This window comes from Oncorhynchus nerka, linkage group LG18 (assembly GCF_034236695.1).
Source record: "Oncorhynchus nerka isolate Pitt River linkage group LG18, Oner_Uvic_2.0, whole genome shotgun sequence".
NCBI lineage: Eukaryota > Metazoa > Chordata > Actinopteri > Salmoniformes > Salmonidae > Oncorhynchus > Oncorhynchus nerka.
In genome coordinates, this window is record NC_088413.1 from 63,205,962 (window position 1) to 63,219,042 (window position 13,081).

Below are 13,081 nucleotides of genomic sequence, written 5' to 3' on the forward strand. Positions count from 1 at the left end.
GAGTATTTTTTAAATACTTTACAAGTGTATTTCCAATGCAAATCAATATATCAGCAGTCTACATATCTCCATGGCTTGTGAAAATTCCTCTATCTCTCCCATTTATTATTTTCCATCAGTAATGAATGTTCCATCAGTCATGAATGTTAGATACCTCAATCTCCCTGTATGTGGCCTATGGTCATTCCCATGTAAAAGAACCCATGAGCATCAACGTGAAGTTCATAGGTGACTGTTGTTGATGTGTGCAGAGGGTCCCTGGTTCGCGCCCTGGTATGGGCGAGGGGACGGTCTAAAGTTATACTGTTACATCTGTGTAGGACAGATCAGGGACTCATGAAGAAATTACTTTACCGGGTGTAAATCCACGCCACATAATGTAGATCAATAACCAAAATAGATTTTTTCAAAGTCAATGTGTCATATCATAGCTGACACACCATTCTTTCTGCAGACATCTTTGAATTTTAATTCGGAGCAGATTTTTAAGTGTTTTGGGGAAATGGGGACATAAAAACTGAATGAGATTTTACTGAAATCCTGTTGCCAAACTTTGGATCTGCACAGTTCTTCCATTAAATGTGTTTTTGTAAAATTTCCACTGTAAATTGTAAAAAAAAAAAAGTCATTGTTCAGAGTTGTATGGGTTGTTAAACTTTGAAATCAATGTTTTTTGTTTGGTATATATGAGTCTCAGCACAATTCTGTCACAGTGGAACAGGTATATGTAGTATAACCTTATGTACTTTACCACTACAATGTAATGCCTGTGCAACTATTATTTTGTATTCCAAGTAAAAGAACATGTATATGAATGTACCGTCCGAAAGCTGATCCTGGACCAGCGTTAAGAGCAAAACATTCGTTCGTTCTCTCTATTTTCTTGCTTTGTCCTTTTACCAGAGCAGAGGGGATCTCTGGGAAGCGGTGCTCATGACAACCAACATAAACAAGTTTCAGTAGCTATATTTATCCGTTGGTTTCACAAAACGGGGTGCCAAACCCAAGGAAAGCTGCTGCCATTGCTTTCTGTGGGGACCAGTACTATGAAATAATTGGATCTATTTAACAAAGCATGGACGAAAGGTAAGACTTTAACCCTTTTCCATTTGGGCACCAGGCCCCTTTGATACCACGAGTTAGTTGGAGTTGGGGACTCTTCCGAAACTGCTGCTGCCTCCCGCCATGCTTCATTGCTTGGATAAGTGGCTAGCTAGCTATTTTGTCAGTCAGCAGGTTGACGCTAGAAAGCAACCATTTATTGAAAAATATATGTCAGTAATTCATTTTATAACAGTACCTAGCTAGTGCATATTGTTGTCGCTATGCTAGCTAACGTTGATTAACTTAACAGGGGGTTTGCTAGCACTAGCTAGCTAGAGAGTAAGCTGTGTCACTGTGCGTATGCATGCAATACTGGGTTCATACGAACAAATAAAACATTGCATTCTTACAAGAATTGCTGCTTACGTTAGAGAAGCGGACTAATCAGTGGTTTAAGTCGAATTATTAGCTAGCTATCCTGTTGACAGTACGTTACCTCTGCACTACTATCTGGACCTTTCTATGCACACAACTATTGTGGGCATGCAGGTGAGATTGGGACACTGCTATAAGAAATATAGTTCGTATGGTATCGGGACCAGTGGCGATTTTAGCCCGTAAATCTTGGTGGGGCAAAACATTTTTTAAAGTGGGATGCATGCCAGCAAAGCCACTAAACAATACATGAATTGCACTATAACGGTGACAACTGTTGGGTCTACGTAAAGCTGTTCCAACAGCAGTCCCAACATCTTACCACTGCTACACCTGGCTATCAGTAGAGCCATGTAGCATTTTGCTACACCCGCAATAACATCTGCTAAACACGTGTATGTGACAAATAAAAATCGACTTTATTTGAAGCCTTGTCTGGCAGCGAAACAGTTAATTCAGCCGAATTTACTGCCTTTAAAAAAAGCATAGCTGATATGGCTGACTTGCTTAAACAAATGTGGTTTCTAATGACAATTTAGATGCACAAACTATGGAATGGAATAAAGGGAGGACAAGCGGATAAGAGGCAATCCGTAATTTCGATTAAGACATTAATGAGCGAGCTAGAACGGACGTAGGCAATATAACTATTTGTTTAGAAATGTACAGGGACAGTTCTTACAGTGTTCTCCCTGTACACCAATTCAGAACCATATGATAAATAAAGTGGGTAATAAGCAGACAATGAAAGCTCTTACAATCTTCTATGATTACATTTCTCTAAAACAGGGTAGGGATAGCCCCTTTTATTTTTCAATTTTCGCCTAAATGACATACCCAAATCGAACTGCCTGTAGCTCAGGCCCTGAAGCAATGAAATGCATATTCTTGGTACCATTTGAAAGGAAACACTTTGAAGTTTGTGGAAATGTGATTTGAATGTAGGAGAATATAACACAATAGATCTGGTAGAAGAAAATACAAATAAAAAACCAACCAGTTTTTTTTATCACCATCTTTGAAATGCAAGTGAAAGGTCACTGATAGGCTCCATGTGCACCAGCAAGTCAGAACAGTAGGTGAAATTAAGAGGGGTAAATAGACCAAATTATTAGGGTAAGGCACATGGGCTTCTAACATCTTACTACACAACATACACTTAGTATAACTTTATTAGCTAGAGTATACATATCAACCTGGCATATTACATCATTTATGCAGCAGCATACAATACATTTTTGGACTCACCTTGTTGTACTGTGCTCACTTGAACAGGAAGGTGGCGCGGCAGTCATTTGTGGGCATATTTTGCCATCAAAATCTGGAATTTTTCTGGATTCATGGTGCTTTCGAAAACAACTGGGAACAAGGTTGAATCATGATAATGTCATTGATCTTCAGGTCGTAGGTCTAGAAAGAGGCCGGATTAACAATTCCAAGTTGGATGACCATTCAAAATGTATTTTCCCAGTCGGAGCTCATTTATTCCTTACTTCCCCGTTGTCTTGAACTCACTGAAGTCAAATTTTTGCAGTTCCCAGGTTAACAGTTGTTAAGAGCGCGGCACAAATTATGCTTAATAGACAGCATGGCCAATGTTGAACGTTTATCATTTTAAATTTGGAAAAAATCCTATTAATCCCAGATTTGGGACCACATAGTCACTCCACTGAATAGAAGGCTAGTGATTGCTTTGCAATGCTTGCAGTTAGCCACTGTCACTGATTCCTTTCAAACCACTCATTGTTGAATTTTCGATTTCCAACTTGTTGTGTAATGTTTGTTAGTGGTCAACCTATTTCAAGTTTTCATAACAATCGGTAATCTGCATTTTTGGACGCCGATTATGGCCGATTACAATACAATCCACGAGGAGACTGCGTGGCAGGCTGACCACCTGTTACGCGAGTGCAGCAAGGAGCCAAGGTAAATTGCTAGCTAGCATTAAACTTATCTTATAAAAAACAATCAATCTTAACATAATCACTAGTTAACTACATAAGGTTGATGATATTACTAGTTTAATTAGCTTCTCCTGCATTGCATATAATCAATGCAGTGCCTGTTCATTTATCATCGAATCAAGGCCTACTTCGCCAAACGGGTGATGATTTAACAAAAGCACATTTGTGAAAAATCACAATCGTTGCACCAATATACCTAACCATAATCATCAATGCCTTTCTTAAAATCAATACACAAGTATATATATTTTAAACCTGCATATGTAGTTAAAATAAATGCATGTTAGCAGGCAATATTAACTAGGGAAATTGTGTCACTTCTCTTGTGTTCAGTGCAAGCAGAGTCAGGGTATATGCAGCAGTTTGGGCCGCCTGGCTTGTCGCAAACTGTGTGAAGACCATTTCTTCCTAACAAAGACCGTAATTAATTTGCCAGAATTTTACATAATTATGACATAACATTGAAGGATGTGCAATGTAACAGAAATATTTAGACTTGGGGTTGCCACCCGTTCGATAAAATACGGAACGGTTCCATATTTCACTGAAAGAATAAATGTTTTGTTTTCGAAATGATCGTTTCCGGATTTGACCATATTAATGACCTAAGGCTCGTATTTCTGTGTGTTTATTATAATTAAGTCTATGATTTGATAGAGCAGTCTGACTGAGTGGTGGTAGGCAGCAGCAGGCTTGTAAGCATTCATTCAAACAGCACTTTTTTGCGTTTGCCAGTAGCACTTCGCAGTGCTTGAAGTACAGCGCTGTTTATGACTTCGAGCCTATTGTCGTGTCTTTACTATCATTAACTGAAGACTGATAGTTTTTGTCAAAGATTCTCTGTAATTAGTTATTACATGATTAGACTTAATCCTTAATCCTATAATGTGATTTTCTGGATTTGTTTTCTTATTTTGTCTGTCATAGTTGAAGTGTACCTATGATGAAAATTACAGGCCTCTCTCATCTTTTTAAGTGGGAGAACTTGCACAATTGGTGGCTGACTAAATACTTTTTTGTCCCACTGTATGTATATATATATTATATATATATTTTTTAAATTAATTAATTTATTTTACATTGTTTGCAAACTGATATGTGACACTTATTAATGCCAAATAACATGTAAAACAGGCTCAGCCCCACCTGCCCTGAATGATGGGTTGCCACTGATTGGGACACTGCACTGCTATTATAGTTCAGTGTTATGCTTTGTTCTGCTCTTGTAAGTTTGTCCAACAATAAACAATGTAGCTACCTAGCTAACAACTTAGCTTGATGTGCATTGTTCATCAAGTCCTTAATCCTAATAACAGTTCAGCCATTATCCACATATTACTTTTCATCTCTAATGTAATGCTGTATTTCCTTTTATATGTGCACTACACCAACGCATCATTCCGTGGTAGCTAGGTTTAACCTGTGTAGGCATTACATTGTAGTGGTTCTGTAAGTACAGACAGTTATACTACATAGTACCACAGTTATACTACAGTAGTTATTTCACTGGTAGTCACTCTGATATGAATTAGGCCTATACAATGTAGTCATTTTTACTGAAGTTCTAAACCGTTCAGCTATGTATGCGTAACACCAGTGAAAAGACAACATGGTGATAGGCCTACTCCATAGTAACCATTTATTTGCAAGGGTGTCCTTAAATATTAGATATCTTTATTGCCTTAAGTTCTCAGATAAAGTGTGCAAAACTCTGTGGTTATCTCAAGTAAATATGTGAGAGAAAGTAAAAAACGAGTGAAAATGAGGAACCTTGAGATGTGGAGTGCATAGAAATGAGGATGAAGAACACTATCCTGACCGTGGCCCTCTGCATCAACAGATGGTAAGACTGAGACAGTACAGTGTGTCATCTGTTCAGTGTAGCCACAGCTGCAGAGTTGGTATTGGGCATTGTGCATTTAAAAGGAGTATGATTCTCTGCAAGCTCAGAAAAATGTATACATACATTTAAAAATTGTGCATTATTGAGATCGAGAGAACAATTTATTGAACTCTTTTTATATGATTTAGCAAATATCACTGTACAGAAAATCTATGGTTGATGCTCATCCTCTAATTGAGCAATAAGGCCCGAGGGGCTGTTGTATTTGGCCAATATACCATGGCTAAGGCCTATTCTTAAGCACTATACAACGCGGAGTGCCTCGATACAGACCTTAACTGTGGTACATTGGCCATATACCACAAACCCCCGAGGTGCCTTATTGCTATTATAACCAGATTACCAACTTAATTAGAACAGTTACAACGTAATTTTTTGTCATACGCGTGGTATATGGTCTGAAATACTACCGCTGTCAGCCAATCAGAATTCAGGGCCACCCAGTTTATAATGTCCCTTATGTACTGAATGCTTGTTAATGTGCATGTGTGTTCTTGATTTACAAGGCCATTTCACAAGACCATTTTGGGGGGAATTTCTAAAATATGATGCATGCACTTTAATGGTGTTCTTATTCAATTGTCTTAGTATATTGCTCTAATTGCCACAAACACTGTAGGAATATTTACACTAATTTGCTTGATGTAACAATAGTACACATTGCAACACTGCAGTTTATCGCCACAGCCAAATGAGCGAGAGAGAAAACAATGAGTGGGTCAGATTATCACTTAAAAGTCAACAACAGTGCTCAACAGCTTAATATCTAACTAAATTGGTTAATTATGACTCGTTAAATTAATTTACCAATATTGAGACAGTGAAGTGCTCCAGAGGTTTATTTCCACCCCCCCCCCCTCAAGCAGTTTCTTTGTTTCATTTTTATGCTTTGTATGATTCAGAAATGTTTGTAAGCTCAGCAAAAAATAAACTTCCTCTCACTGTCAACTGTTTTTATTTTCAGCAAACTTAACATGTGTAAATGTTTGTACGAACATAACAAGATTCAACAACTGAGCCATAAACTGAACAAGTTCCACAGATATGTGACTAACAGAAATAGAATAATGTGTCCCTGAACAAAAGGGGGGTCAAAATAATCCAAAGTAACAGTCAGTATCTGGTCTGGCCACCAGCTGCATTAAGTACTGCAGTGCATCTCCTCCTCATGGACTGCACCAGACTTGCCAGGTCTTGCTGTGAGTTGTTACCCCACACTTCCACCAAGGCAGCTGCAAGTTCCCAGACATTTTGGGGGGAATGGCCCTAGCCCTCACCTTCCGATCCAACAGGTCCCAGATGTGCTCAATAGGATTGAGATCCAGGCCCTTCGCTGACCATGGCAGAACACTGACATTCCTGTCTTGCAGGAAATCACGCACAGAACGAGCAGTATGGCTGGTGGCATTGTCATGCTGGAGGGTCATGTCAGGATGCAGGAAGGGTACCACATGAGGGAGGAGGATGTCTTCCCTGTAACGCACAGCGTTGAGATTGCTTGCAATGACAACAAGCTCAGTCCAATGATTCTGTGACACACCGCCCCAGACCCTCCACCTCCAAATCGATCCCACTCCAGAGTACAGGCCTCGGTGTAACGCTCATTCCTTCGACGATAAACGCGAATCCAACCATCACCCCTAGTGAGACAAAACCGTGACTTGTCAGTAAAGAGCACTTTTTGCCGGTCCTGTCTGGTCCAGCGACGGTGGGTTTGTGCCCACAGGTGACGTTGTTGCCGGTGAGGAACTGTCCTACAAGCCCTCAGTCCAGCCTCTCTCAGCCTATTGCGGACAGTCTGAGCACTGATGGAGGGACTGTGCATTCCTGGTGTAACTCTGTTGTTGTTGCCATCCTGTACCTGTCCCGCAGGTGAGATGTTCGGCTGTACCGATTCTGTGCAGGTGTTACACTTGGTCTGCCACTGTGAGTACGATCAGCTGTCTGTCCTGTCTCCCTGTCCTGTCTCGCTGTTGCGTCTTAGGTGTCTCACAGTATGGACATTGCAATTTATTGCCCTGGTCACATCTGCAGTCCTCATGCCTCCTTGCAGCATGCCTAAGGCACGTTCACTCAGATAAGCTGGGACCCTGGGAATCTTTCTTTTGGTGTTCTTCAGAGTCAGTAGAAAGGCCTCTTTAGTGTCCTAAGTTTTCATAACTGTGATCTTAATTGCCTACCGTCTGTAAACTGTTACTGTCTTAATGACCGTTCCACAGGTGCATGTTCATTAATTGTTTATGGTTCATTGAACAATAATGTGAAACAGTGTTTAAACCCTTTACAATGAAGATCTGTGAAGTTATTTGGATTTTTACAAATGATCTTTGAAAGACAGGGTCAAGGGATGTTTCTTTTTTTGCTGAGTTTAGTTGATTTGTAAAAATTACTATGTTTCATTCATCTAGTGTGCTAAGACTTAATTGTTAAGCAGTACACCAACTATGAAAATATTCCATTTACATTCAGATGTGAACATTTTACTAGACTAATTTGTTGTTTGTATTTTGTAGCAAAATGCAGCCTGTTTTTCCAACGAGCAGAAAAACGTACGGCCACACACCCTTACAAACGATGCTATCATATATTTCCGTAATCATGATAATTTGTGACTTCATTATTATCTTTGAATGTAGAATCAGTGCAAATAGATCAAGTATATTTAGCAATGTTGATCAACTAAAAGTAGCCTTTTTGTGTGGCAATTGGTATTCTTTTGAAGAAAAGGCCTGAGATGTTAGAGTTCAACCCAGTGCTCTTAACTGCACCATTAGACTGACTGCCCTAATCTCAACTCCAATTAAACAGTCTGACTACCCAGATAATTGATTAAAAGTGTTGGCAAGCAGAATACCTGTGGTGACTGACTTTTTTGTGTTTGGACACTATGGATCTCACAAGCTCTTATGTCTGCCTGTGTTTGCAGAGCATGTTTAATCAGTTTTATCGCACTGAAGAAATATCCTATGTATACAATTACCAAGATAATATGAAATGACGTGCATTATGTGAATTTTTCTGATAGGGACCATCTCCTATGATTTTGGATATTGTTGAACTTTGCATTGAGCAACGGTTCAATAGTTAGGATAATTGCTCCCTTTGAGAAGGACATTTTCTAAATGAATATTGATGTATTGACCGTGTTTTTGCTGTTTTTCACAGGTTCGATGCTTGAATAGAATCTCCAGATTCATGGCAGAATAAAGGCAGAATAAAGGTATTGACGAGGTATAGTAATTAAATCATCTCCGGAAATGATAAAATAGTACATTCTAAAATAAATCTAGGAATAACCTTTGATTAGACAAGTTGACTCATGAATAAAGGAAAAGACATGACTTGCGTCTATGTTTAATTCTGGCTGTAGTAGTAGTTTTGTTATTGCAGGGTGCCCTATGTCCTGTACCATTTATTTTATATAATGGATGCCTGTTTATATGAATAAACAGTTTAACAGTGTAAAATAGTCTTAGGGGAATGTATACCAGATTGTGTATAATATCTGAAGTTTTGGCCAAACATATTTTACTCACACAGTATGCTCTTCTCAATGCAAATCTTAGCTCTATCAAATTGTGTTTTCAGCTTTGGAACAACAAAGCAAAGTAGACATTATGCCGAGCAAATCCGTAGAGCAGTATACATTTAACTGTGTATATGCAAGGTGTCTAATCGTGGCTTGTTCCTTGGTACAAGCCATGTAGTTCAAGCCCATAGCTGCTTCTTCCTTCACTTAATGCAGTAATGCTCTTTCAGATGAAATGTCTAAGACATCTCATAATAACTTGGAGCATGCTGTCTAGAGCAGTCACTTGTGACTGTGTGCAAACCCCCCCTCAGCTTGGCGACATTGTAATGAGCAAAATGGTACCGTCACTCCATTATGCATACAAGCCATTGCTGGCAGTGTGCATGTCCCTCAGGCTGCAGTATTCATTAAGGGAAGCTTACCGGGCTGAAAGCTGGAGGCATGTGATAACGGGATATGATTTTCATATTTAATACATTCCTTGGAAGAGCACGCGCGTGCAGCAGATTGATAGAAGAATCAATTGCTACTTTAGTGAAACACTTTCTACTTTGCCCTGCAGCTACCGATGGAATCACTCAGCCAAGAAATGAACTTTTCTTCTTTTTTACCTGCTTTGTGGATCTGCTGGGCAGAGCTGCATGGTCTACAGTGAATGTTATTAAGCAGCTAACTGTTTGGTATTTAAGACTCTTATCAGAAAAGAAACAGAAGCCATGCTTTTTGTTATGTTTGGAGGGAGATTTTTTTTAGCCTTCTCTTCCCCCCTCAGTTCCATAGCAGACAGGAATCGCAACTTGCGCAGAGGATTGCTTATAAGATTAAAGTTAAAGCATGGATCGTGTAACATTCTTCTCAATTAGGGATTTGAAAATAAATATGATCCTAAACAATGTTTTGTGAAAAAAAAGTGATACTTTTAAAACACTCAGTTTAGGAAAAAGCCCTTATTACCGGATTTGCAAGTGTTGCATTTAAGGAGAATAAACTGAATAATACAAGCAGAAAATTGTAAGAGCAGTATTACACCAACACAAACTGTTTCCGCTGCTTGTGAATGGAGGGTATCCTTGACCAGTTGATGCTATTTTGCCAATCTTGTCTAATTGTTAATGGTACTTCATGTGGTATTCTGATTATATCCCAATTTAATTATATTACCATAGCCATTGGAATTTGCATAGCTGAAATTGAAAGGGGGGCTGTGACTAGAAACATTTTGCTCTTGAGGATTGTATTTGAGCATAATGATATCAAGTAGCAGTCAATTTTCACTTTAATTTGAGTTACACAATACACTTGCATCCCCAACAAATGGTCTCCAAAAATGCCTTGCTATTTATTAGCATTTTGTTATTTGATATTGAGTAACCATGAATCTACATGTATGCACCTGGTTATTTCCTGTTTTTCAGGGAGAGGTATTACATGGCCATCCTCTGGGTGTTTCCCCCTTTCCACATGCCAGGGGTTTATACCAACCATCTGTAATTTTCATGGGTCGGCAGACTTCCAGAGAGTCCAGGGCTGAAGATGCCACCATAAGTGTACACTTACAAGAAGCCGAGCATCATTCGCCCCAATCATCGCTCACGTGCCTCGGAATACCGGCAAAGTGGCCTTTTTGAAGGACTCCAAAGTTTCCAGAGAGGTTGTTGCCGACAGCGGAGCGCATTTATCAGATGACATTTCGGGCTCAAACGATTCCCCCGACGGCTGTAATTTGAGTGACAAACATGAAAGGATGGCAGCAGTGGTTCCATCCAGTTTAACAGCCAGCGCCAGTGTGCCTTTTGGAGGTGATTAACAATCTCCTACACCTCGAGTGACCTTGACGAGGCCTGAGAAGAATAGCCTATCATCCCAGCAGTATCAGCCATATGTCTGACAGGAATTCACCTGCAGAATACACTCGGTAGAGGGTCTGCCCACCAGGATAGCATAAAAAAAGAAGTTGGAGAGAGTCTTGCAAAGATCACCAACTCAAACTGACTTGGGAAAATAATCTCAAGATGTGCCAGGTTAGTGATCTTACTCCTGAAAGAAATGACATACTAGAAGATATCCAGTATGTTTTCCATTGTTTTACTGTACTCTCTAATACTTTATTTATTAGCAATTTGATTGAAATGTGTGTTCTTTTTAAGAAATGGCTAAAATAATTTGTATTATACTAATAATGCTCTATATACACAGTGATTGAAATAGCCTGTTGTGTATGTGTTTTCAGAGAGGAGTGAAGACCTCAGTATATCCAGTTCCAGTGGAGCTGTCAGTGACCAGGAGTGGCAGTGACCTGTCAATCTCCCTGACCGAGTCTGACCTGGCTGAGGTACCAAAGGTGCCACAGAATGTCGTCTATGTAGACAGCCATAGTAGGAGGACAGACAGCCCACCAGAGGAGTGCTACACCCAGGGACAGGGATCTCCACAGCATCAGCATACACAGTCAAGAATCACTTGACACTCCAGAGCCTAGGAACAGATCTGAACCAAGTAGAGAATCCACGTCTTAAGGAATACCATTGGAAAGGTACGTATGAGTTACATTACACGTTTTGCCTTATACCGGAAATAATCTAATCAAAGTTTATTTGTCACGTGCGCCTAATACAACAGGTGTAGTAGACCTTACAGTGAAATGCTTACTTACAGGCTCTAACCAATGGTGCGGGAAAAAAAGTGTGTGTGTGTGTAGGTAAGTAAAGAAATAAAACAACAGTAAAAAGACATTTGAAAAAAGAGTAGCAAGGCTTTATACAGACACCTGTTAGTCAGGCTTATTGAGGTAGTATGTACATGTAGGTATGGTTAAAGTGACTGCATATATGATGATGAGAGTAGCAGAAGCGTAAAAAGAGGGGTTGGCGGGTGGTGGGACACAATGCAGATAGCCAGTTTAGCCAATGTGCGGGAGCACTGGTTGGTCGGCCCAATGGAGGTAGTATGTACATGAATGTATAGTTAAAGTGACTATGCATAAATTATAAACAGAGAGTAGCAGCAGCGTAAAAATAGGGGTTGGGGTGAGGGGGGCACACAATGCAAATAGTCCGGGTAACCATTTTGTTACCTGTTCAGAAGTTTTATGGCTTGGGGGTAAAAACTGTTGAGAAGCCTTTTTGTCCTAGACTTGGCAATGCGGTAGTAGAGAGAACAGTCTATGACTGGGGTGGCTGGGGTCTTTGACAATTTTTAGGGCCTTCCTTAGACACTGCCTGGTTTAGAGGTCCTGGATGGCAGCCAGCTTTGCCCCAGTGATGTACTGGGCCGTACGCACTACCCTCTGAAGTGCCTTGCGGTCGGAGGCTGAGCAATTACCGTACCAGGCAGTGATGCAACCGGTCAGGATGCTCTCAATGTTGCAGCTGTAGGACCTTTTGAGGATCTCAGGACCCATGCCAAATATTTTTAGTTTCCTGAGGGAGAATAGGCTTTGTCGTGCCCTCTTCACAATTGTCTTGGTGTGTTTGGACCATTCTAGTTTGTTGTTGATGTGGACACCAAGGAATTTGAAGCTCTCAACCTGCTCCACTATAGCCCCGTCGATGAGAATGGGGACGTGCTCGGTCCTCCTTTTCCTGTAGTCCACAATCCTCTCCTTAGTCTTGGTTACGTTGAGGGATAGGTTGTTATTCTTGCACCACCCGGCCAGGTCTCTGACCTCCTCCCTATAGCTGTCTCGTTGTTGTCGGTGATCAGGCCTACCACTGTTGTGTCGTCAGCAAACTTAATGATGGTGTTGGAGTCGTGCCTGGCCATGCAGTCATGGGTGAACAGGGAGTACAGGAGGAGACTGAGCACGCACCCCTGGGGAACTCCAATGTTGAGGATGAGCGTAGCAGATGTGTTTCTACCTACCCTCACCACCTGGTGGTGGCCTGTCAGGAAGTCCAGGATCCAGTTGCAGATGGAGGTGTTTAGTCCCAGGTCCTTAGCATGGTGATGAGCTTTGAGGTTACTATGGTGGTAGGCCAGTGTAGAGTGCAATAGAGATGGCATCATCTGTGGATCTGTTTGGGCGGTATGCAAATTGGAGTGGGTCTAGGGTTTCTGGGATAATGGTGTTGATGTGAGCCATTACCAGCCTTTCAAAGCACATCATTGCTACGGACGTGAATATAACGGCTCTGTAGTCATTTAGGCAGGTTGCCTTTGTGTTCTTGGGCACTAGAAGTCGACCGAATATGTTTTTTCAACGCC

General features: G+C 40.6%; 1 pseudogene; it reads left to right on the plus strand.

Moving 5' to 3' along the window:
- Positions 1–1,075: 1,075 nt before the first annotated feature.
- The window catches only part of LOC115146320 (centrosomal protein kizuna-like), a 39,946-nt pseudogene continuing 27,940 nt past the window's right edge, over positions 1,076–13,081 (plus strand).